This window comes from Notamacropus eugenii, chromosome 1, assembly GCF_028372415.1.
Source record: "Notamacropus eugenii isolate mMacEug1 chromosome 1, mMacEug1.pri_v2, whole genome shotgun sequence".
NCBI lineage: Eukaryota > Metazoa > Chordata > Mammalia > Diprotodontia > Macropodidae > Notamacropus > Notamacropus eugenii.
The window spans coordinates 189056410-189083690 of NC_092872.1; the positions used below are offsets into that span (position 1 = coordinate 189056410).

The following is a 27281-nucleotide window of genomic DNA, read 5'->3' on the forward strand; positions in this document are numbered from 1 at the left end:
GATCTGTGTCACTTACATACAGATTAGGCTGACAGGGGTGATGATGGCATATTATGTGTTTGGGATTACAGTCAATTAGGCTATAGGTCTCTTAAAAAAAGGGTTTCATTTCACCAAGATCACATGCAGCAGCCAGGTGGTTGCCATTGTAATAGTGCTTTTTCTTAAATAATTAGAGCTATAAAAAATGCCCCAAAGGTTTTCCTAAAAAGGTCATTGTGGTTTTAATTTGTATTGATGATCAAGTTGCCTTTGTTTCAGCTGACTGTGCAATAGCCATGGGGAGCAATATAAGAAATAGGTCTTTCAGGACTCCCACATGTCAAGATGATTAAGTGTGCTTTTAATGGGAGTGAGCCCTCACCAGAGTTGTCAAGTATGGGAGTGCTAATGATAAAGGGGAAAGTACATCAGGTTGGGCACCAGGACACCTGGGTTCATTTCCTGCCTCCAGCATTAATTTTCTCTGTGACTTTAAACAAGTCACTTTACCTTTCCATGCCTCGGTTTCCCCTTTTGCAAAATGAGGAAGTAGAAGATCTCTATGTCTCTAATTACGCAACTGAATGAAGTTTGCCTTTGCTCTATTTCTCATCTCCATTTTTAGGAGATCCTCTTTCCTACTGTCTCCCTCTACTTCTTTCACTTCTTTTGGAAGAGAATCTAGTTTCATAGGACCATAGCTATAGAACTGGAAGGGATCAAGGAGGGCAGCAAATCTGCCTTCATTTAACAGCTAAAAAAACTGAGGTCCAAGTTCACATTGGTAGCAAGTGGAAGAGCTGGGATTTGAACTCAGGTTGTGACTCCAAGTACTTTTGATTATATCACACTGACTCATGCTTCTCCTCCTCCTCTTCTCTTTCCTCCTCCTCCCTTTCTCTTTCTCCTCCTTTCTTCTTTTCCTCCTCTTCTTCCTCTTTCTCCTCCTCCTTTTTCTTTTTTCCCTCTTCCTTTTTTTGCTTGGGTATATTTGGAGAGGTGATTATGAGTTTAAGCATTCAGGTTGAGTGAGGGGCTAATGCTTATTCCCCTGAACACTTGGTTTTAATGGGGGTCTAAGTCTGGATTGCTTTGGAGAGATGTCATAGTATTGCAAAAAGAGCATCATTCTTGGCACGTGGCAGAAGACCTGTCCAGTTACACAAGTATGTGACATTGGGTAAAGGACTTCATACCTTTGAATCTCATTTCCTTAGCTGTAAAATTAGGATGATGAAATATTCACTACCTACCTCATTGGTTCAGTTTAGGTAATACATAAGAAAATGCTGTTACCACTCTGCCTTTCTGAGACCTTCAGGCCTAAGGAGCTAAAAATGTAGAGAGGCAGGCAAAGTATCTTTTTCTTCTTCACCCTTTATAAAGGTCTGGATGTGCCATTTTGTGGTCACTTGCTATCTGTATCCCAATACTTTGAACTGTCTCCTAATCTTGAATTCTTGGTGCTCCTCCCAAATTCAGCACTTGCCTCTCAGATGCTCCTCTGAGACCATTTTCAGAAGGAAAGCAAAAATGGAGCAGATGGTGAGAACTGGCTGACATGCTGGTGATTGACACACTGGCATACTTTAATCCTCTTACTGATGCCAAAGAGAGGGATCTCAGGCACACCAGGAAGTGTTAGCCATGTACATTGGAAAGCTCAGCTCCATCACCTGGGGAGAGAAGAGTATTGAATCTTCTTGTGCCTAGATTGGGAGTGGATGATTTTCTTTCTGAGTAGCTAGAAGGTTTTATTTCAAGGCTTGGTTGCTTTTGGAAAGCTAAATGGAGATGAAAGAAAGCAGACTGGGCAGGAGAACTGGAGAATTGAGTCCTGACTCTGCTATCAACTTGTTGCATGGCCTTGGGCAAGTTATTTCCTTTTTTGGGATCTTCTGACCCAAGATAATACCTAAAATCCTATATGGCTTTTGACATCCTTGTTTCCGGCTTCATGTAACACATTTTTCCAAAGAATGAAGAAAGAATCATTGAAAGAATGTTTCTAGTACTCCGAGTTTAATTTTTAACTGGAGCTTGATCCATATGTTGCTCTCTCACACAGTTTTGGGAACACAGGGTTCTTTAGATGGAACTTTTTTAGTTCTAAGGAAAGTCAAATGGAGGACTCCTATCTAGTTAAGTTCAGTTTAGGGTACTGGGTAGCATCTAAAACTCAAGACTAAGGTCATTCCTCAAGAAGGAAATTGTGTTTTGACATTTTCTTTGTCTTCCTGGTCTGCACTCAAATTATATAAAGATGAAATGTACTGAAATAAAACAGAATAACCCAGCACATTCAAGAAGAAATTACTCTGGGCTAGTTGAACCTCTAACATCTAGAAAAATTCAGGATACTGCCAACTATAGTCAACCATTTATGTTTTAACCAAATATCTCTTACTTGAGAAGCATGGGTGGATGGAGGTAACGTGATATAACTGTGTTGGAATTCTACTTCAGATACTCCTGAGGCTGTGTGATCCTGGGCAAATGACTTAACCTCTTTAAGTATCAATTTCCTTATCTCTAAAATGAATATAAGATAACTATTAGATCATTTTCAGTCATGTCCAACTCTTTGTGACCTCATTTGGAGTTTTCTTGGCAAAGATACTAGAGTGGTTCACCATTTCCTTTTCTAACTCGTTTTACAGATGAGGAAACTGAGGCAGATAGCATTAAATGATTTTCTCAGGGTCATGTGACTGGTGTCTGAGGTCAAATTTGATTTCAGGAAGATAAATGCTCCTGATTCAGAATCCTGTATGGTTAAGTTTAGGCTCAACATTTATTTGTTTTTAATGTTCTGAGTAATTTACATCTTTATATTTTACATGGAGAGATTCCACATGATACAGCAGAAAGTATGCTGAATTTGGAGTCAGAGGACCTGAGTTCAAATCCTTGCCTTGGCCACCTCTATGACTATGGGCAGGTCATTTTTATCCATCTAAAGCTCAAATTCCTCATTTTCAATATGAGGGGTTTGGATTAAATGAACAAATGGATAAAAAAGTGGTCATTATAAGAATTCAGTAGGTGCCATGTGTTTTGCTAAATGTTGGGAATATGGGTAGAAAAGTGGAATAGCCTTTGTTCTCAAGGACTTTTCGTCCTAAAAGAGGAAGACATCACATAGAGGAAGGATGTGCTTCAGGGTAAATGGAAAGACCCAGTGGTCCTGAAGATGGAATGCTTTAGGGTGATGATACATGTTCTTTGGTGGATTGCCATTGATAAAATTTATTTTTGATGCAACAACACTTGGCAATTCCAGGGTCTTTGGTGATGAGGACTTTTTCTTCTGGGCCTTTAGTAGCTTTGGCTATTGAAGAGGTGGGGGTCATAGCACAGGGATTGGCTAAATAGGGAGTTTTTAGAGGTTTCTACCTAGAGGAAGCTAGGGGCAGCTAGGCTGGAAGCAGGGCTGGTGGCCTGGGGAAGGGATTGTGGTCAGTGCTGCTGCTATTTCCAGGGCTTGTAGATGTAGGTTTCTGGATTATCTCTACACTAATCTGAGGAAAGGTGGTACTTGAGGAGGTAACAGTGGGTACAAAACACTAAATAACATCCTTCTACCCTCAGGTCTTTGAGCCTGTGTTTCCATGTTCTTCCCTCATCAGTACAGGTAGCAATTATCTTCGGGAGTTTAGAGCTTTCATTAGCAACATTAGGTCCTGTTTCCAAATATTTTTAGTGGATAGATTGGTTGCTGGCTTGGAAGCTTTTTTAATACATGACATGACAAGACAACTCTGAATATCTTTAAAACTATTCATTTTAAAATAATTTATTAAGCCACAGTGGAATTAAAAAAAGGGAAAGAAAGAACGTTTGTTTCATCCCGAGAGAGCTCAGAGCAGTGGTTCCCGCCCTCTGCTGGACCAAGTTCAGCGCAATAAAGTCAGACAATCCAGCCTCCAGTGTATTTATGATCCCTCACTGGCAGTCCGTCATCAGGCAGCCTCCCAGGGGAAGCCAAACGAGGAGCCAAGAATCAGTGTGGCTGGTGAAGTGGCTAGGGCTTCGACTCTGAATGGGGGAATGACAACTACTCCTGCCTCTACTTCCCACTGAGGAGTTCAGTCTATGAAGCCTCTTCTCTTGGAGGTAGAGGAGTATGTGTGTATGTGTGTGTATGTGTGTGTGTGTGTGTGTGTGTATGTGTGTCTCTGCGTGTGTGTATGTGTATGTGTTTTCTTAGATTTCTTTTCCTTCCAAACACATGTTTTTATTGTTAACTAGATGTTCGTCAATAGGCACAAACATTTCCATGAACAAAGTACAGAAAAAGAGGTTTGTGTACAAAACTGTGAATCTATCATGTATGGTTTTAAAAAAAAAAGGATACTTCAGATTAAACGTAATAGTACCAAGACCGTCCTTTCTGTCTGTGTCCATCAAAAAACATTTATTAAGCACTTGCTATATTCTAGGCACGATGCTAGTTGCTGGCAATACAAATATAATACAAACACAAAAATTAAGCAGTTCCTTTTCATATTTCTTTGTGTTCTTTGTACGCTATTTTAAAAACATGCTTCGTTGAGGTTCTCTTTTTTCTTCTTTTTTTTTCATTACCATCCCTGCTCCCTCTTCCCTCTCCTCCTAAAACACTCTCCTAATTACCCAGATAAAGCCTTCTCTTGCAATAAATAAACATTGCTAAGTAAAAGAAATTTGTTTGTATTGGTCATATCAGAAAATGTTCCCTAGTTCTTCATGGCTGAGGATGCTGTATTCTTGACCTTGGGCTGACAGAACATAATGGCTTCAACCCCACCATCTTACATTAGTACAGCATTTTACAAGTGGTGAAGTACCCTCATGTAGTCTATTTTATTTGACCCTCAACATGGTTCTATCAGGTAGGCAAGGGAGGTTTTATTTTGGCCTGAGAATGGGAGGTAAATAACTTTTTTATACATTGCTTTTTAATAACTAAATGTGGTTATGTGTAGATATGTCTATAGTTATGTGGCTTGTAGGTATTTATTTTATGATGTCATATATTTTATAGTGAAAATTTAGTATCTCTGCTGTATGGTAAACTTCAGGGGACACAACCTTCAAATTCAGGGTTCTACCATTTTCAAATCTTCCTTGTGGCATACAAAGATCTCCTCCTGACTCTGAATTATACCCATTTGACAGATTCAGAAATTGAAGCTTAGGCAAATTAAGCATTTATTAAGCATTTACTATGTGCCAGACTCTATGCTAAGGGCTTGAGATAGAAAAAAAAAGACAAAAATACTATTCCTGGCCTCAAGTAGCTCACTTTCAAATAAGGGAGATGACATCCAAATAACTGTGTACATACAGGAATACACATACAGACATACACACCTATATATATTTGTATATACATACCTACATGGAAAGGAATGGGTGGGGCAGGACAAGGGTAGGAAAGGCATACTGGAGAAGGTAGAATTGGAGCTGAGTATTGAAGGAAGCCCAGGAAACTAGGAGTCAGAGGTGAGGAGAGAGAGCATTCCAGACCTAGGGGACAGCCAATACATATACACAAACAGACGATGTTCTGTTTGATCCTGGAAGTTAGAGTGAATCACTAAAATTTATTGAGTTGGGGTGGTTTGAGATGGTCAGATCTGCACTTCAGAAAAATCACTCTGGGAGCTGGGTGGAGGATTGATTAGAATGATTAGGAGAGGAAGCCAGAGTAGCTGAATTAGACTTGATAATGGGAGACCAATTGGAAGGCTTTTACAGTAGTTGAGGGAAGAGTTGATTAAAGCCTGAACTAGGGTAGTGGCTATGTGAAAGGAGAGAAGGGTAGATATACAAGAGATGTTATGAGGGGAAAAAGAAGATTTGACCATAGTTTGGATACATGGGGTGAATGCAGTGGAGGAGATTATGAACCTAGGTGAGAATGACCAGTAAGAGGGAAGATGGGAAGAGGAGGATTTGGGGGAAAGGTTTTAAACATGAAAGACTTAATTAAAAAGAGAACAAGTTCAGTTTTTAGACATGTTGCATTTGAAATATATATATATATGTATATATAGGACATTCAATTAGAAGTGTCTAAGAGGCAGCTGGTGATGTGGGGGACTCATCATTCAGACTCAGGAGAAAAATAGTAACTGAACCCATGGAAACTCCTGAGATCAGTCACCAAGTGAGATAGTATGAAGGAATACTCATGGCCTTGGAAGATACTTATGATTAGTGTTTATGATCTGGATGAAGAGCAAAGGAGAAGAGAGAGACCAAAACCTAGAGAAAACAGGGTATTCAGGTGAGAAGAGGCTGAGTGATGCTGTCAGAGCTGTAGAGAAGTCAAGAAGGATAAGTACTGAGAAAAGGATATTAGATCTGCTGATTAAGATGGCATTGGCAGCTTTGGAGAAAGCAGTTGCAGTTGAATAATTTCACAGAAAGACACTGCAAGAAGTGAGAGGAGAGGAATTGGAGACATCAAATGTAGACAATTTCTCAGAAAGTTTAGTTATGAAAGGAAGGTCATATGTAGAATGATAGTTAGAAGGGATGATGGGATCAAGTGAGGGATTTTAAAGAATTGGGCAGCTATGGGAGTGTTTGTGGCAGTAAGTATGGAAGTAAGTAAGTAAGTAGAGTTGGAGAGATTGAAGATTGAAGAGAGTGGAGATAATAGTAGGGGGGCAATCCACTGAAGAAAATGGGAGGGGATTGTATCCACGGTGCAAATAGAGGAGTTAGTCTTGGTGAGGAGTAGGGCCACCTCTTCATGTGAGATAATGACAGTTTATAGAAGTTTATAGGAATTTATAGAATGAGATAATGGGGAAAGATGTCAAGTGATACACCTAAGCTCATGTTGCCAATAATTTGCAGAATGTCTTTTCTCTCCCAGTTCAGGATGCTTTCCATGACACTGTACCACTCTTCAGTCATCAAGCTGCTGTCTCATTCTACAGATGCATGTTCAGGCACATAATCATCATGATCTATAACTCCTACCTAGAATATGTCAGATTCTATTCTCCCACACTTTCTTTAGGAGAGACTGTCTGCCTCTCTTTTCATCTGAGATGCTGTACTTTGCTGTCATGACTTAATTAGCATTTGACAGATAATGTGATTTCTTGTTTTTTTTTTTTATGTGAGTGTTGGTCTTTCCTTTCCAGTTAGAATGCAAGTTTCCTGAGAGTGGGAGCCATGTATGACTCATGTTTGTACCACTCACCCCTTCCCCATTTCCATAGAACCTGGCACAGTGCCCTGTATATAATAGGAGCTCAGCAAAAATGGGATAGGTAGAAGAATCACTATTGAAAAAAGTAACCAGAAGGTGAATTCTTTTGCAAAGTGAATAGTAGAACCTTTGTTCCCCTCCTTCACTCTTCTTTCTCCCTTACCCTAGGATGAATCTATCAATTTTGAATATCTATCTTTTGGTGTATCATTTTTAAAAGGGGGGTCTTGGCTATAAGCACACATAGAACAAAGTAACTCCCCAGTCCAATCTAAAATTTTTCAGTTGAAAATGCTGAACTACATGAAACATGACGTCAACAGCATCTCCCAAGAGGATTATATTTCTGTACTCAGGTCAAAGGTAATGGGCAGAGTTCAAGACTGAGGCCAACGTTTCTGGATGCTTTGGACCAAACTATCTGCCCTTTTCTTTCAAATCTTTTATCTCTTTTGCAAAGTTTAGAATATCATGGCAATAATAATAACAGTCAACATTTTTAGAGTACTTTCTTTGCAAAATGCTTTCCAGATATCTCAACTGAACTTCACAGCTATGTCAAGTAGATGCTATTTATTATTCCTAATTTGTAGATGGGGAAACTGAAGATGAGAGGTTAAATGATCAAAGTCACAAAGCTAATAAGTGCATGAGGCAAGATTCTAATTCCGATTGTATAGGACATCCTATAGATGATTTCATCCTATAGATTCTGATCAGCCAATAAAGCATTATAAAAATTTCTCCTCTTGATGGGGTCATGGGCAGGGCTTGATTTCTTTCCTCTGAATCAAGAATTCAGAATCTTGGGTCTACAGATCTCTCCAGCTTCCATGGAATCTTTGGACAGATTTTAGGATATCTGTTACTTTGAATGAGGAAAATAAGATATCTTTATTTTCACTAAACTCTAATTGAAATTTAGAATTTTTATGTATGTATGTATTTTAAAAAATGATTATTCTGAGAAAGGGGTGCTTAGGCTTCACCAGTCTTCCAAAGGAATCCATGACATAAAAAATGTGAAGAACTCTTGCTCTAAATATTTTGGAAAGTAGCCTTGTGTAATATGTGAAAGATAGAGAGATGTGATTTTGAAACTTGTTGAATAGGCAGGCCAAAAGAATGGTCACTTAAGGTTCATGACAACTTGGAAAGTGATTTCTAGGCATGTGATCCAGGGATCTATGTTTGACCATGTGCTATTGAACATGCTTACCACTCTTGGTTATAAGTAGAGATGAAGAGGAGAGAGCAGATAGGTCACAGGGGCAATTAGAAAGCTCGGGTTTGGGGGGGGGGAGGGGATAAAAGGGGAGAAAATTTGTAACCCCAAATTGTGTGAAAATAAATGTTAAAAATTAAAAAAAACAAAAACAAACAAAAAAAATAAGTAGAGATGAAATGATCATCAAACTAGAAAATCATACATCAACTTCATATACAGATGGGTAGGATAATTGGCACATTGGATAACACAGTCAAGGTAAAAATATTTAGAAAAACTAGAACATTGGACTGAATATAATAAATTGAAATCTAAAAGTAATAAATGTATACTTGTGTGGAAAAAAAAAAACTTCCACAATATGATCTGAGGGAGACCTCTGATGGGAGGGTTGTTCAGTGGTGGGCATTATTAGAGCCTGTGTGCTTTAAGCCTTATTTGTTTCCTTTACCTCTAAAATTTTTCCTGTTTTGAACTTTGTGAACTTATGTGCTTGTAAGGGGAGATGATGATTACATTTTCAGAGTATGTGTCAAATAATGGAGTTTCTAGTTTATTGATGAGGGAGTATTGAGCCAAAGAAATTAGACATCCCTTACTATATACTCTGACCTTTCATATTAGAGAGAAAGAGTCTCCTAAAAAGAGGAAAGTAGAATAGCAAAATAGAAAGTTTTAATGTCAGATTGACTAGGGTTTAAATTCTGACCCTGTTACTTGCTACCTGACCTTGGGAAAGTCACTTTACTTTCCAGGTGTCATTTTCCTCATCTATAAAATAAGGGGGGCAGGACTAGATGAAATACCTGGTATATAGCAGATGCTTAACAAACGTACTGATTGATCACGAGGTGTCCTTCCAGGTTTCAATCCTATATTGCAGGGTTACACTTCCTAGAATCAGAAAGGATTAAGACCAACATCCTTCTGTATAGCAATTTCCTTTATCACAGCCCATTTCTATTTGGACGCTTACACTGATAGGGAACTCATTGCCTAAAGATCTAGGAAGCTTGGGAAGTTGTGTAGAAAACAACGTTTCCCAAGGACAGAGCCAAGATAGTGGAATATAAACGGCAACCTACTTGAACTCTCCCAACATTTCTCTCCAAACAACTTTAAAATTATTCCTCAAATCAAATTTTGGAGAGGTGGAGCCAACATGAGGTCAGAGTGAGATATTTTTCCAACCTAAGACAACTTAGGAGGTCAGTAGGAGAGGTCTGTGACAATGGGGTGGGAGCTGGCCCAGAGCACAGCAGCAGCACCAGAAGGGGACCTTGGAAGCAGCTGCAGCAGCAGCAGCAGATTTGGGAGCTCTAAGCTCAGAAATGGTAAGGAGGGGTTGGGCAGTGTGTCAAAAAGAGATTACAGGGGATCCTTTGCTGGCACTGGGTATAGGGCCTGGCACTGATTGGCAACTCTGTTGCCCAGAACTGCTGTTCTGATTCATAATTCCAAGGTGAAGAGATGAGCTTCTCATCAGTCACAAGGTATCAGGGGCCCTGGATGTAGTTCCAAGGCCAAGAGTAACACTTAATGCTTGTCACTGTAGGAGAGCAGGGGACACAGCTCCAGGGCCAAGAGGAGAGTTGGTACTTGTAGCTGGAGGGGAGAAGGTACCCTTGATTAACAAAGAGTGATCAGGAGTTCAGTGACCACACCTCTTCGATCACATCCACATTGGATCATATCACCTTGGAAGCATCTTGCAGACCCCCAGAATAAATTCTAAAACAGCAGAAAAAACAAACAAACCAACAAAAAGCCAAAACCAACCAACCAAACCAAAAGAACCAAACCAAACAAACCCTGAAGCTTGGGACAGTGCCTCCCCAATCCCAGGTGAGCCACTCCCAACTTTAACATTAAGTGCAAAATTAGGAAATAGGCTGGAAAATGAGTAAACAATAAAAAAGAACTTGAACCTAAAAAGCTAGTGTGGTGGCAGGGAAGACCAAACATAAATTCAGAAGATGACAGCAATGTGAAAATACCTACAAATAAGACCTCAAAGAAAAATTCTAGTTGAACCCAAGTCCAACAAGAATTCCTAGAAGAGTTAAAGAAACAAATGAGTCATAGAGGAAAAATTGGGAAAAGAAATGAGTGATGCAAGAAAATTATGAAAAGAGAATTAAATGCTTACTAAATATGCACAAAATTACTGAAGAAAATAATACCTTAAAAAACAGAATTGTCTTACTGGCAAAAGAGGCACACATATTCACTGAAGAAAAGAGCTCCTTAAAAAGCAGAATTGGCCAAATGGAAAAATACATACAAAAGCTCACTGAAGAAAATAATTCCCTAATTAGAATTGGGTAAGTGGAAATCAGCTCCAGGAGAAATCAAAAAACAATTAAAGTCAAAAGAAGAAAATGTGGATTATATCATTGAAAAAACAACTGACCTGGAAAATAGAGTGAGTAGAGAGAATTTAAGAATTATTGGATTACCGGAAAGCCATGATCAAAAAGGAGCCTACATATATTTCAAGAAATTGATCCAGAGGGTAAAATATAAGTTGAAAATATCCACTGATCGCCTCCTGAAAGAGATTTCAAAATGAAAATTTTTGGGAATACTATAGCTAAATTCCAGAGCTCCCAGGTCAAGTAGAAAATATTTCAAGCATCCATAAAGAAATAATTCAAATATTGTGGAGCCAAGTCAGGATGATACAAGGTTTAGCAGTGTCCATGTAAAAGGAATAGGGGGCTTGACATATGATATTTTGGAAGAAAGAGGAGCTAGTATTACAACCAAGAATAACCTATTCACCAAAACTTAATATAGTCTTTCAGGGGAAAGTAGCTATTTAATGAAATGGAGAACTTCCAAGCATTCCTGATAAAAAGACCAGAGTCAAATAGAAAATCTGACATGCAAACACAAGATTCAAGAGAAGCATAAAAAAAAACTTGAAAGAGTAAAGATTCAATAAAGTTAATTTATATTCCATATATATCTATATATACATACACACATATACACGTACACATATATGTTTAAATTCTATATGAAAATGATACATGTAATTCCTAAGAACTTTATCCCTATTAGGACAGTTAGAAGGAGTCTACATAGACAGAAGGAATGGATGTGAGTCAATTATGTTGGGAAGGTTTCCCCCAAAAAAAAAAAAAAAAGAAAATGAAGGAGTAAGAAAGAGGGATGTATGGGGAGAAGGCCAAAGGGAGAGATAGAATGGGGAAAATTTTCTCACATAAATGAGGCATGCAAGGATGAGCTTTTATAGTGGAGGGGAAAATGGAATGGGGTGGTTGGCAATACTTGACTCTCAGTCTCATGGAAATGATTCAAAGAGAGGATATACATACACGCTCATCTGGGTATAGAAATCAATATTGTCCAATAGGGAAATGGTTGGGTGAGGAGATAAAAGATGAGAGGGTGATTTAAGGGAGGGTGGATAAAGGGAAGAAGTGGTCAGAAGCAAAACAGACTTTTGAGGGAGGGACAGGATAAAAAGAGAGAAGAATAAACGGAAGAAAATAGAATGGAGGGATATGCACAATTAATAATAACTCTGAATGTGAATGGGATAAGTTCACCCATAAAACAGAACTGGATATCAGAGTGAATTAGAAACCAGAATCCAACAATATGTTGGATTTCAAGAGACCTGAAAGAGAAACACTTACACAGAGTTAAAAATAAAGGGCTGAAGCAGAATCTATTATGCTTCAGATGAAGTAAATAAGTAAGGGATAGTAATCATGATTTTAAACAAAGAAAAATCCAAAAGATACCTAATTAAAAGTGATAATCAGAGGAACTACATTTTGCCAAAAGGAATCATAGACAATGAAGTAATATACATTTTTTAATGTCAAGTTTCTTGATAAAGGCCTCATTTCTTAAATATATAAGAAGTCAAAGGTATAGAAATAAGAGCCATTTCCCAATTGCTAGGTGGACAGGAATCCTAAAGGACAGGAATAGACAGTTTTTAGAAGAGATCAATGCCAGCTATAGTCATGTGAAAAAATGCTCTAAATCATATTGATTAGAGAAATGTACATTGAAACAACTCTGAGGTGCCACCTCACACCTATCAGAAATGACAAATTTCTGGAGAGAATGAGGGAAAATAGGTATGATGATAAACTATTGGTAGAATTGTGAATTGGTTAAAACATTGTGGGGAACAATTTGAAATTATGCCCAAAAGGCTATCAAACTGTGCATTTTTTGATCCAGCCATACCACTACTTGGTCTATATCCCCCAAAGATCTTCATGAAAAAGGAAAAAGGACTTATATGTACAAAAATGTTTATAGTAGTTATTTTTTAGAGTGGTAAAAAATTGGAAATTGAAGAAATGCTTATGAATTGGGGAATGACTAAACAAGTTGTGGTATATGATTTGAGGGATTACTATTGAGCTATAATAAATGATGAAGGGTTGGTTAAAAATGGCAGGATCTCTATGAATTATTGCGAAGTGGATTGACAAGAACCAGGAGATTGTTGTGCACAGCAGTGTTGCCATGATGATCAACTGTGAAAGACTTGGCTATTCTTGGACAGTTCTGAAGGACTCATAAAAAAAAGGACTTTCCACCTCTGGAAAGAGGGAGCACATTGAAGTGTAACTTTCTTGCTTTCTTTCCTTTTTTGGGGGGTGATACGGCTATTATGGAAATACGTTTTGCATGGTTTCACATGTATAATTGATATCAGTTGGTTGCCTTCTCAGTGGCTGGGGGAAGGATGGGAGGGAGGGAGAGAATTTGGAACTCAAAATTTAGAAAGAAAAGAATGTTAAAGATAAATAGTACATTTATTTAAAAAAGAAGATAGTGGCGGGGAGATAGTGAAAGAAAAATAAACAGGTTGAGAATAATTAATTGTAGCATGGCAAACAGCCACACTCTTCTTTTTGGGGGAGGTAAAGGTTCTTTCCATGTCCTGGCTTTGAAATGGCCAATTAGCCTTGATTCATTCCTAAATGGCAGGGAAGTAATGGGAGGGGTTCAGTGGTGGGGCATACCACTCATCTAGGAGTTACTATTGGTTCTATATTCTGGCAGGAAATGAAAGCTTTCTACCATTGCTTGGAAAGGCTTTATAAACATGTATTGATGTCAAAGATGGGAAAAAAAAAAGACAAGTCACTTGCTTAACACACATCTGGAATGGCTATAAGCATTCAATGATTTTCATTTTCTGAGATTTGAGGTGGATTGTTATCTGGAGAAGAAATGTGGAAAAGTTTTACTTCCAAACCAGACATTCCAGAAATTAGTGGAAAATGTAGTGTTGCTGCTCTCTTGCAGATGTAAAAAGGTCACCTTGTTATTCTTTGGGAACATGGTACAGAGGATAGAGAGGTTGCTTCAAAGTCAGGAAGAAATGGATTTCATCATGACCTCTTACATGTACAAGCTGTGTAACCCAAGGCCAGCACCTAAACTCTCAGTGCCATAGGAAACTCTAGTGCTATGTTACAGAGAAGTTATAGAGATTTTCATTGGTAGAGGTACTTCTCTAACCTGAGAGTTTGCTATACCAATAGAATTACAGATCTATTCCCTATCTCTACCCTACTATTCATTGTAAAAGTCAAGTTGAGCCTGGGCAGAAAAATATTTAGTGTTTGGAAATGTTGGCCTTAAATTAAAAAAAAAAAAGATGCTACTCAGCGTTTGGTTCCTTGTCCCTCCTTTCAAGCTAAGAAATATCATCATCATCATTTGCTCACATTTATAGCAATTCCTCCCTATTACCCCAAGCTCCCTGAGACCTAGTTCTTCTGATGCTTCTTAATGGGATGATGTAACTCTGGGTTCTAGAAGCTATGGTTGTAGAGGGAGATTAGGGCCTATCCAGATGGAAAAAGTTTAAATACTTCCCCTAACACAGTATTTGTCATCTAAGGATCAGCCAAGCTAAGTTCTTGCTCCTCACTACACAAAGCTGGCCACAGGGCATGAATTTGTCATCAGCTGTAGCTCCTGAAGACTTCTACTAAGTCAGAGAAGGGTGGTGATCTGCAGTAGGGGAGGGAGTCTTCACACTAGTCAATCACTATGCTTGACTTAGGGAAGCTTGTGGTAACTTTACAAAACACTTTCTTCACAGCATTCCCTGAAAAGTGCTAGAATCATTATCCCCATTATACAGATGAGCAAACTGAATCTCAGTGAAGCTAAGCCATTTTACCCATGTGGCTAGTATGCAGCAGAGCATGGGCTTGAACCCTGGCCTTCTGACTCCAGATAGAGTGTTCTTTTCACTTACTATATTGACTCTTTTCTTTATATTCACCTCATGGAACAATGATTAAAAAGATATCCCCTGTTGTTCTTAGACAATTGCACTTCTGATACAAATAAGGACATCAGCTTCCAAAGGATCCCCTAGACATCAAGTTCAGCACATCCTAAAGGTATTACTATGCTTCTTCTAGTTATTGGGTTTTAGGAATTAAAAGGACTATTAAATCTATTCTACTATTTTCATTTCCCTCTACTGCCATCTCTCAGGAACATATTACATGAGATTCATATTGTACAAATTTATCAGTGGCTCTAAATCTTGGTGGCTGTTGCCTATCAATCCCTAGGACATTCCCCTTCCCTTCTCAGTGAATTCAGTGCCTGGCTTATTGTCATTTTCTCCACCACAACTCTTGTCCTGGTACCAGGAAGCCTTAAAGTATATAGTGATACTCCTTCAAAGACCTTAACTTCCCAGCTCTACTCAATTTCTGTGACTTACTCATCTACTGCATATCAGCTACACAGATGGTTGCAACCTTGATCTTGCCATCAGGTCCACAGCTACTCTACTTTCATATTCATGAACATCAAAAATTCCTTTATCAGATCATGATGTTTTTATCAATCTATCTCTCTGCATGCCATGTTCTTTATTCTCATATGACTTTCATTTCTTATGCCCCTTATTTCTTTCAAAAGCCATTACCCTGGCTAGCTATGGCTACACTCACCTCCCTTCCCTGTCTTGACACCTTGTTGAACCAATTTAATTTTACTCTATCTTCTTCTGTTAAATGTTATTGCTGGTCATGCCTTGCCAAACTCCGGCTCTGGATACTTCCAGCATTTGCCTCCTTTGTTCCCACTTGCATTCTGCTAACTAGAATCATGAAACTGCTAATTGACTCTGATACAAATTTATGTTACACAATCTTACCTGGTCCCTCACTGAAGCAAAACAATCCTTTTATACCTCCTTAAACAGTTTTCTTGGGAGACCCAACCCTCCCTAGAAACTGTTTCAAATGTTTCATCCCTTCTCCAGCTTCTCATGACATCCTCTCCCTTCACTCTTTCAATGAGGATCTTAACTCATACTTTGTAAAAAAAAAAAATGAGGCTATTGTCTGAGAACTCCCTTTTCTTCACCTTATGTCATTCAAACATCTTCCTTGACTATCTTTCCCTTCGCTTTTGTCTATGATGAAGACAAAACCCTTCTTGCCAAAGGCAGTCTTTCTCTTTGTACCCTTGATCTGATCTCCTCCTAACTTCTCTGATAGATCCTTTCCCATCCTCTCTGTTGCTTTTAAAATCTTTAATCTTTTCCTATTTATTGGCTCATTCCTTGTTGCTTACATTACATGCTTATAACTCTCTTATCCTAAAAAAATCCTCTTGACAGTTCATCCAACTGTCCCTTCCAGTTAGCTGGATAGTGATAGCTCCTTTCCCTTTGTTGGCTAAACTCTTTTGAAGAAGCTGTCTACATCTGATGCTTCCATTTCTCCTCTCAGTTCAAAATCCTTCGCAAAATGGCTTTTACTTCATCACCTTTCTTGACTTCTCTGCAGCCTTTGACACTGCTGATCAGCATCCCTTCCTGGAAATTCTGTCTTTTCTATGTTTTTGTGACACTGCTCTTCCCAGGTTCAGACTGCTCCTTCTGAGTCCTTTGCTGGATCTTCATGTATGTCAAAGTCCATGAACCATGAATGGTTCCTTAAGACTACATCTTGGGCCTTCTTCTTTTGTTTTTCTCATTTGATAATCATATCAACTCCCATGGATTCAGTTATCTCTATTCAAATGATTCTCAGATTTAATAGCTAACCTAGCTTTCTCTCCTGAATTCTACTTCCCTACATCATTGCCTTTTGAACACCTTGAATTGAAGGTCTTTTAGGCATCTCAAACTTAACATATGCAAAACATGTCCATTAACTTTCTTCTTTTCATTTCCCTTTGACTACTAATCATTACCCTCCAAGTCATCCAAGCTCCTAATATTGTCACCCTCCGTTCCTGTCTTCCTCCCACCCCACATATGTAATCTTTTATCAAATCTTATCATCTTATTATTGTTTTCTTTATAATTTTTGTCCCCTTAGCACTACTTTCATCACCTTACACTTGGATTATTGCAGATCTTTGGTCTTGCTGCCTCCAGTCTCTTTCCACTCCAATCTATCCTCCACTTAGTTATTAAAGTGATTTTTACTGAAGCACAGGTCTGACCATATCATTCCCCATCCCTCCTCTTGCTCTAATTCAATAAACTCTAGTGGCTGTCTTTGATTTCCAGAGTCAAATATAAAATTCTCTCAATGGCATTTAAAGCCCTTCAAAATTTGGCCCCTTCTCACATTTGTAGCCTTCTTACACTCTTCTCTCCTCCATGTACCCTATAATCTAGCTATACTGGTTTACTTGCTGTCATTTCCTTTCTCTCTGCTTTTATACTGATGCCCCACAAACATGGAATGCTTTTCCTCACTCTACCTCTTCAGTTTCTTGCTTTGTTTTAACACTCAGCTCATATCCTACCTTCTACAAGGGCCTCTTTCCTGTACTAGTATCCTCCTGTGTGGGGTGTATGGTCTATTTAGGGAGGACAAGCACCTTTGGTATGACAGCTTGCTTAGCCACTTTCGGGACTGCTTTTGCCTTCCACCTTTCATCTAAGTCTTATCTGTGGTTTGAAAGAGCTGTAGCATGTGCAGAGACCGGTAAAACCACCTCAGCAGATAGGCTAAATCAGATTGAGGGGAACTGACAGGCCTCCAATCCATTGGTGAGTAAGTGGGATTTCTACCCCAAGCATGTGAAAACTTTCTTCTGCAGAATGGGCAGGTGAAAACCATTTGTTCTAATGGCCGTGAAGGTGGCTGAAGCAGGAGCTGTGAAACACTTAGAGCTTTGGTCAGACATCAAAGACTCCGAGGTCAGACATCAAAGACTCCGAGGTCATCCACTGCATCCTGAGCCATTGACAATGGTCTTGACTTTTGTCTTTCCACTGGACTTTAGTGGCTCTGGAAAAGAGAGTGCGGCTGATGACTTTGTTTAACTCTACCTCACTTAAATCCACCCACTAGTCAAGATATCACCCTGTATATCATTAGTCCCTTTCAAAAACAGGGAGAAACAACAACTTTCTTGTGTGTGTGTGTGTGTGTGTGTGTGTGTGTGTGTGTGTGTGTGTGTGTATGAGAGAGAGAGAGAGAGAGAGAGAGAGAGAGAGAGACAGACAGACAGACAGACCGACCGACCGACCGACCGACTGACCGACCCAGGGTTAATCATATAACTTCTCAGGGCTTAGTTTCCTCACTTGTGAAATGGGGGCAATAATAGCACCTGTCTTTCAGAATTATTGTCAAGATTAAACGCGATAATCTATATAAAGTACCCCGTAAACTTTTCAGCACAATAAAAATGCTAGCTCACAATAATTATAGATCTTGAGTGTACAGAGTTATTTCCATACTGTAGCCTTCATTAGAACGCGAGCTGCTAGAGAAAGACCTGTATGAATGGATATAAAATGAAGTGAGCAGTACCAGGGAACAATTTATATCATAACAACAAAATTGTAGAGGCAATGAACTTTGAAAGATTTGGGAAATCTGATTAACATTATGATCCACCACAGTTCCAAAGAACTCATGATGAAACGTGCTATCCACTTCCAGATGGAGATGTGATTGAATCTTCTCTCTCTCTCTCTCTCTCTCTCTCTCTCTCTCTCTCTCTCTCTCTCTCTCTCTCTTTCTCTCTCTGTCTCTCTCTCCTTCTCTCTCACAGAATATCCACTTCCAGATGGAGATGTGATTGAATCCTCTCTCTCTCTCTCTCTCTCTCTCTCTCTCTCTCTCTCTGTCTCTCTCTCTCTCTCTCTCTCTGTCTCTCTCCGTCTCTCTCTCCTTCTCTCTCACAGAATATGGTAAACATGGGAATTGGTTTTGCTTGACCTTAAAATATTTGCTTGACGTGACCATACATATTGATAAACATATTTGTTTTTTCTTGCTTTCTCTTTGGGAGTAGGGACTTAACTAAAAAAAAAAAAGTCACTGTGCTTAATAAACACATGGATAAATAAAGGAAATAAAAGGAACAGGAACTCTGAGGCCAAGGACCATATTTTTTCCTTTTTTGGGGGGTGGGGTATCCTTAGCACTTAACATAGTGCTTGACACATAGTAAATGTTTAATGAATGCTTTTTGACTGACTGACTGATGACAGGATAGCCACTCCCAGGAGTCAGAAGTCTGGCATCTATATCTCTCGATAATCCATTGTGTGTTTTTTTTTGTCAGACCTTACATAGTATCAGATTGTTCCCAATATTGAGCCTATCTGATTCCTAACCAGCCACTCTCCTCTTCTGAGACCCTTCTGCTATCCTTTTCTTCTTGGATCTAATTGCTCACATTTTGCAAATCCTGTCATAAAATTTCACATTCCCTCCCTTCCTAAGCCCAGCCTTGACTTCTTTTCTAGTATTCTGATACCTCTTTATTTCCATAAATTGAATCTTCAGCCATAGCTTCTACAACTAGATATTCCAGTGAACAAAGAGATGGACCTGGAGTCAGGAACACTTGAATTTCCATCCAGCCTTAGTTTTCTCATCTATAAAATGGGGATATAATAGTCCTACTTTTCAGGGTTATTATGAGGATTAAATAAAATAATATTATAAAGTGCTTTGTAGACATGAAAGTATCATGTGCATGCTATTAATAATAGCTAATATTTATATAGTGTTTAATATATACATGGCTGGTTGTTTGGTTGTTGCTGTCCTTCATTCTCGAAGAGGACCAAAATGACATCACCATGATAAAATGAAGTTTCAGTGTGTCCAGCTGTGGCTGATCAGACCAATATGAGCTCAGAATGCTTTACCACAGATTGGGCACAGCTAGTTCATGAGAACATTTGGGGTGGCTACTCCAAATTTGATATCCTATATTTCCTTTGTACTGTTTCAATTCTGCTTTCTGATGTGGGCATGCCATGCTGAACGGTCCTATGCTAGTGTCTCCCATGTTCCACAATCAAATCCGGAGTTTTTGAGAGAGACCTTGAGAATGTTCTTGTATTGCTTCTTCTGATCACCATGTTATCACCTACCCCATGAGAGTTCTCTATAAAATAGTCTTTTTGGCAAGTGTATATTTTGCATTCAAACAATGTGGTTAGCCCATTGGAGCTGTACTCTCTGAAGCAGAGTTTGAATGCTTGGCAGTTTAGTTAGAGCAAGGACCTCAGTGTCTGGTATCTTATCCTGCCAGGTGATCTTCAGAATCTTCCTAAGACAGTTCAGATGGAAGTGATTCAGTTTCTTGGCATGGACCCAATAGACTGTCCATGTTTCACAGGCATACAACAATGAGGTCAGCACAATGGCTCTGTAGACCTTCAGTTTGGTAGGCACTCTAATACCTCTTCTTTCCCATACTTTTCTTTGAAGACTCCCAAACACTGAGCTAGCTCTGGCAACGTGTGCCTCAACCTCATTGTCAATGTATACATCCCTGGAAAGTACATTACCAAGATAAGTGAACTTATCCACAGCATTCGAAACATTTCCATTTGTTGTAACCAATGGTTCCACATATGGATAGTGTGGTGGTGGATGATGGAGCACCTGTGTTTTCTTGATGTTTAATATTAGGCCAAAATTAGCACAGGAAACAGAGAATTGATTCATACTTTGTTGTATCTCAGTTTCAGAGGTTGCACTGAGTGCACAATCCTCTGCAAACAGAAAATCATGCACCAGCACTCACTCTACTTTGGTCTTGGCTTGTAGATTTTTCAAATTGAAGAACTTTTCATCAGCATGGTAGCTGACCTTGATGCCTTGTTCATCCTCATTGAAAGCACTTGACAACATGGCTGAAGATATCATGCTAAAAACCATGGGAGCAAGCACATAGCCCTGTTTCACTCCATTGGTGATTGGGAAGGTATTGTTCACTATCCAGAACCTGGGCTAACATACTATCATGAAATTGACATACAGTGCTGATGAACTTCTCCAGGCCACCAAATTTTGACACAATTTTCCATAGTACTCATGACTACAGTGTCAGAGGTTTGATCGGATCTACAAACATTGTGTACAGACCTCTGTTCTGCTCCTGACATTTCTCCTGGAGTTGTCGGGCAGCAAACACCATATTGACTGTTGCTCAGCCCTTTCTAAAGCAACACTGTATATGACCATCTTCCAGGTGAAGGATCAGCCTATTAAAGAGGCCTCTAGCAAGAATCTTGCCAGAAATGACTAAGAGAGAGACCCCCCTCCCTGCCCCACCCCGTGATTGTTGCAAGACAATCTATTCCCTTTACCTTTATAGAGATGGACAATGGACTTGAACTTGACAATGGAGGCATCCTTGAATTCCTGGGGAACAACCTCCTCTTGTCATATAGCCTGGAAAATATCAGCCTTTTTGTGAGCAGTGGTCCCCCTACCTTGTAAATCTCAGCTGGAATAGAATCAGGTGCTTTGTCACATGAAAGGAGTCTAATGGTCCTCAAAACCTCTTCTTCATTTGGAAGTTTAGCTAAGGAGGGATTGACTTCAACCTGAGGTAAATGGTCAATGGCCTAAGCATTGATTGATGATGGTCTGTTGAGAACACTATGGAAATGTTCAGCCATATCTCTAGGATCACGTTCTTATCACTAATCAATGTGGTTCCATCAGCACTGAGTAGTTGTGATGCACCGTAGGCTTTTGGTCCATAAATAGCTTTCAGGGAATCATAAAAGCACTTTGGATTGTTACCATCAGCATAAAACTGAATTTCATCTGCCTTCTTACTAAGCCAAGAATCCTGCATCTCTCTAAACTTTGCTTGTACTTTGCTTTTGATGGAATTAAATGCTGCCTTCTTAGAGATAGATGAACTATCCTGCTGGTAAATCCTGTGGAGTTCTCATTTTTCGTTTAGCAGCTTCTGGATTTCCCCACCATTTTCATTAAACCAGTCTTGGTATTACCAAGTGTTCTAACCCAGATGAGCAAATGCAATGCTTCACACCAAATCTCTGAAAGCAGCCCACTCCTTTTCTGCTCCACTCTTGCCAACTGTGTGTTGGCTCAACTTTCCCTCCAAGTTAGCAACAAACTGTTCACTCTCAGAGAAGAGCTCTAATTTGTTGAGATTAATTCTTCTGGTAGTCATTTTGCCTTGGGGGAGGCACTTTTGATGAATGCAGATATTTAGCTTAGAAAGGATAAGTCTTTGATCAGTCCAGCACTCTGCACCACACATTGCCTTTGTCACTTTCACATCTTGTCTGTCTCTTCTCGTTATAATCACATAGTCTGTTAGATGCCAATGTTTGCTGCAAGGGTGTATCCATGAAGTTTTATTGCATTTAGGTAAACAGAAAACATCTTGGTGATAAGAATATCTTGGTGATAAGAAGGTCATGCTATGCACAAGTCTTCAGCAGTAAATGACCATTACTGTAATTGTACTAATACTACCTAATTCCCAGGGTTGTTATGAAGATCAAATGAGGTGATAATTATAAAAATGCTTTGTATAGTGCCTAGTATATATTAACGACCATTGCTGTTGCTTTTTCCAACTCCATTCCTCCCTAGGACTCCCTGCCAAGTTTGGCAATTTGAGCTTACTCTAGCATTAAAGTTACCCAGAATTATAAGCTTGTTCTCTTTTGGCACATTGATGATTAGCATGTGAAGACTTCTTCTAGTGGAATGGGTGGATGAGAACAATTTGTTCCAATGTCCATGAAGGCAGCTGAAGTAGGTAATGTGGAGCACTTAGAGCTTGGTTAGACACCAAAGATGCCAACGTCATCCACTGTATCCCGGGCCATTGCCATTCGTCTTGATTCTGTCTTGTCACTGGACTATAATGACTCTGGAGGAGAGAGTGAGGTTGACAACTTCATGCAACTCTGCCTCACTTAAATCCAGTTTGCTCATGAATCAAAAGACATCACCCATAACATTTTACTAATATACCTCAAAGTTCTGTGGCAACAGGCAAGTGATGAAGGAGCAGGTACAGATACACTGGGAGCTGTAGTCACAACCCTGCACACAGGTGGCCCAAGTCATAGGGTTGCTTCTCACTGGAAGCAGTAGTAGGACTCGGCAGCCTGAGGTGTCTGAGCAGCCTTTTATGGATTGCACTGCTCACCTCCTGTTGTGAGAAAGGGGGCTAGGACAAGTGCCCTAAAATTTGTCTGCTTACCCAACCCTGGCCTGATTACCATGTTAGGCAGGGAATCCGGCTATGCAGTCGAAACACAAAAAAATGTACAAAATGTACAAAAACATCTGCAAAGATGATTCCACTTACCATCGGCACATGAAAGTGGGCACACTAATAGACAACACAAAATCCAGTAGACCTGAAAGACGAACTGCTCTTGTTGCAAGAGAACTCAACAGGTATTGCATCTAAATAGCAGCCCTGAGTGAAACAAGGCTGGCAAATGAAGGCCAGCTTACTGAAGTGGGAGCTGGATACACGTTTTTCTGGAGTGGCCACAGTGTGGCGGAGCGCCATGAAGCTGGTGTAGGTTTTGCAATCAAAACTAATCTAGTCAGCAAGCTGGTATGCCTGCCAAGAGGGGTGAATGACAGGCTCATGACAATATGATTGCCACTTTCAGGAAAGCACCATGCCACCATCATTAGTGCCCATGCTCTCACCATGATGAACCCTGATAAGGTTGAAAATTTTATGAAGACCTAGAGGCCCTTTTCATCAATGTGCCAAAAGAGTTTATAATTCTGGGTGACTTTAATGCTAGAGTAGATTCAGACTACCAGACTTGGCAGTGAATTCTAGGGAGAAATGGAGTTGGAAATAGTAACAGCAAGGGTCATTAATATATGCTAGGCACTATACAAAGCATTTTGACAATTATTACTTCATTTGATCTTCACAACAACCCTGGGAATTAGGTAGCATTATTATCCCCATTTTATAGATGACAAAACTGAGGCAGAGAGAGGTTAAGTGACTTGCCCAGCATCATACTGCTGGTAAGTGTCTAAGTCTGAAGTTGCAATTGGGTCTTTCTAATGTCGGGTCTAGTGTTGTTACTATAATTATTATTTTATTTTTATTTATTATGCTGCATTATTAGAGGATCATCTAGTCTAAAGTTTTTATTTTGTAGATGAAGAAACTGAGATTCAAGAGGAAAAGTGACCTGTACAGGGTCACATACCCTGCCCAAAATTAGGATGAGAAACAAAATCCTTGATTTCCAGGCCAGTGTTTTTTCTGCTCCACCTGGAGGGGAGGCAGTGCTGTACAGTGGAAAGGGCTATAGGACTTGGATTCAGGGGAAGGAGGCTCAAACCCCAGCTCTGTCACTTGGAGCCTGTGTCAAGATCTGTTACTTTCTATGGGATGTCCCTTAATTTCAGTGGGTCGTAGTTTTCTCCTCTTTCAAATGAAGGGACTGAACTTGACCTCTAAGGGTCAGTCTGGCTCTCTAAATGCTATGATCCAGTTACACTATCTTAATCTTTTGGAGTTTCTTTTTTAAAAAAGCTATTTTTAAACGAAGAATTTTGGAAATTCTACTTTTTTGAGAAAACTCTTTAAATTTTCCCTTAGGGGAAAACAAGTTGATTTTTTTTCTTAAAGGACCACATGGTTTCCCAGAAATGTTAAATAATTTTAGAAAGCCCTGGCTAACAGACTCCTTGCTCCTTTCCTTATCATCCTGGGTTAGACAATGAAAGGCGAGGGACATATGAGTGAGTGAATTAAAAAAACCCCAACATCAGACTTTATTAAGTGCTTGCCATGTACCAGGCGCTGGGCTGAGTATATCTATATTTGGTCCCTACCCAACTTCTCGTGCAATCGTGATGCCTTGCTATTTGGCATCATGATCAAAAACACGTTTAGTTCTTTAGTTCACTGAATAGGTATCCTCTCCTTTAAGCACATCTTTATTTGCAGCAGAAATTTAACCCATATGTTTCTGATTTATTTACAATTAGTCCATTATTATGTGGGTCTAGGGGCTACTTAGAGGTTTAAGGGCCTGCTAAATCTTTTACTTTTTCCCACTTTCCTTTTTTGAAATTAAACACCTATTAAGCACCTACTGTGGTGTACCTAAACCACAGTAGGTGCTTAATTAAATCAGACAGGGCCCCTGTTGTTACAGAACCTCTGAGCCTTTTTAAAGAAAAGCAGTGCTGAGTTGTTCGTGGAGGCAGAAGTTGTATTGGCTGATGTTACAAACTGTGGGCCCCAAAAGCCAGAGCTGGACTTGAAACTCACGTTTGCAGAGCTTTGAGAGAGTTCTGAACTTAGAGAAGCGCCCCCTCCCATTCTCATTACCATTAAAATGAATCAAAGTGAGACTATACCTTTCAATCTGGACACCCATTTAAGCTGCATGTAATGCGCCCTCCTCCAATCTGCCTTTGACTAAGGGAAGGAAAAGGCTTACTCCACTGGACTCTTCCAAACTAGGCAATTATTTAGAGGAAATGATTTTGGCAAACTAGATAGAAAAAAGGTAGATTGGAAGCAGCCTACTGTGATCAATATTGATTCTTGCAAGCTCTTTGGACAACTTCTAATTTTTTTCTCTCCAGGATCTCTTTGGATAGAGGGCTGGTCAAGAGTGGGCTGAAGATGCCTCTTGATTTAATTCTGGTGGTTTTATAGAATGGAGACATGGTTGGGAATTTGGGAAAGCTGACTCCAGCTCCCTTCTATCTCCTAATTTGCTAGGTGCTGAACACATTACTTAGTTTCCATATCTGTGTAATGGGAACTAACAACCCCTTTGAAGAGGACCTTGGAATATACAAAAGGGACTGGTTCACTTATCCAAACCAAGGTGATTTTCATGAAGGGATAGTGGAAAGAACATAGGATGATGCATCAGGAAACCCTGTTTTCTGACCCCCAAGCTATAAAAATAAGAAAGCACCTTTTTAAGGGTATTTCCAGCTTTAAAGTTTGATGATTCTGACATATCATGAAAGAATAAATAGAATAACCAGAAGATAATAGTTCACATTTCTGTAAAGCCTTCAGGGTTACAGAGCACTTTCCTTACAGGTAATGTAGGTATGATCGCTCTCATATTACAGATGAAAAAAAGAGTAGAAAAGACCCATATTCACAAAGCTGGGAAGTGTGAAAGAAAGATGAAAAAAGATGAAAAAAGAGTGGAAAAGACCCATATTCACAAAGCTGGGAAGTATGAAAAAAAGATGAAAAAAAGAGTGGAAAAGACCCATATTCACAAAGCTGGGAAGTGTGAGAGCTGAGACTCGAATCCAGGTTCAAGACTCCTAAGAAGCGTCTCATACTCTTTCTACCTTACCCTGTTGTCTTTGTCATGATGCTGATACTGTCAACTTGTTCTATGGTTCCACTGCATTCAGTTCTTCTCCTATGGAAGCAGCACTATCACATGCTGCACACCTCTTAACCTGGTGTTCTCAGACCACAAAGAAGTCCCTGAACTTAGCTGGGACAATTTACATCTTTATTTTTGCTGACTTCTAACTTTAACTTTATATTTCCTTTAATTGTGAGTTAAAAAAAGCCACATTTCCGAGAAGGGGTCTATAGGCTTTGCCAGACTGATTTGAGGGGTCTGTGATACAAAAAAGGGTTCAGAACTCCTGTCCTAAGGGCTTGTCATATATACTAAGTGCGCCTTAGTTTGTCTGACAACAGCAATACTCAACTTGGGTGGACACTTCAGATAGAGAGCATAGCAGCCTTGTAGACTGGTGCTTGTTTTACATAATTCTTCAAGTCTCTTCTCAGAGACAGTGTATTACAGTACTCTGTAACCCATACAGAAACAAAAAGGTAAGTTATTGTTATTATTATTAGCAACAGCAACAATTATAACCAATGGTACAAACCATCTTGGAATGTGTGGAACTTTCCATACACATAGGGAAAAGTATTACCTGGCACCTGGGTATTCCTGTTGCCTCTTTGTGGTATCCTGATGCCTTCTGTTATGCCACCATCATCAAAGGCTATGAAGGAAGTAAGGGAGCTTCATTTCATGGGATGATAATCTCTACATGTCGGCCAAAGGATCACGGATCACTAGATCATGGATTTAGAGCCAGACAGGATCTCAGAGGTCATTTGGTTTAATCCCTTCATTTTATGTAATGAGCAAACTGAGGCAGAGAAAGGAGAGAAATAACTTTCCCAACAAAGGTAGCAAGTGGCATAGTTGCAATTCAAACTCAGGTCATACCTAGTACTCTTTTTTTATAATACATTGTTCCATAGACATAAACTCACAACTCTGACTCTGACCCTGGTTTAATACACAATGCTCTTAGATAGAAACATAGCATCTCATAATTCAGGACAATGAAAGACTTTTTATTACTTATGATAATTTAAACCTATGATAATTATAGCTTCCAAAAGGGCTATGAGAGGGCCAATTGAAGATAATACAAGGTTGTACATGATCAATCACCAAGTGAAGTGTGCAGACAGAGATTTCTAGAGGAGTTTGGTGGAGGGAGGGATCGTATCTAGTTGGAATGGTCAGAGAGAACTATAAAACCATTG

The 27281-nt window shown here is 39.4% G+C and overlaps 1 long non-coding RNA gene across 1 annotated transcript in view; it reads left to right on the forward strand.

The window, feature by feature from the left end:
* The first annotated feature begins 3522 nt into the window (after nt 1-3522).
* LOC140512931 (uncharacterized) overlaps nt 3523-27281 on the forward strand; it is a 330770-nt gene continuing 307011 nt past the window's right edge. Inside the window, exon 1 of the long non-coding RNA XR_011969989.1 lies at nt 3523-4098. This is a non-coding gene — a long non-coding RNA (uncharacterized lncRNA). The remainder of the gene's footprint in view (nt 4099-27281) is intronic.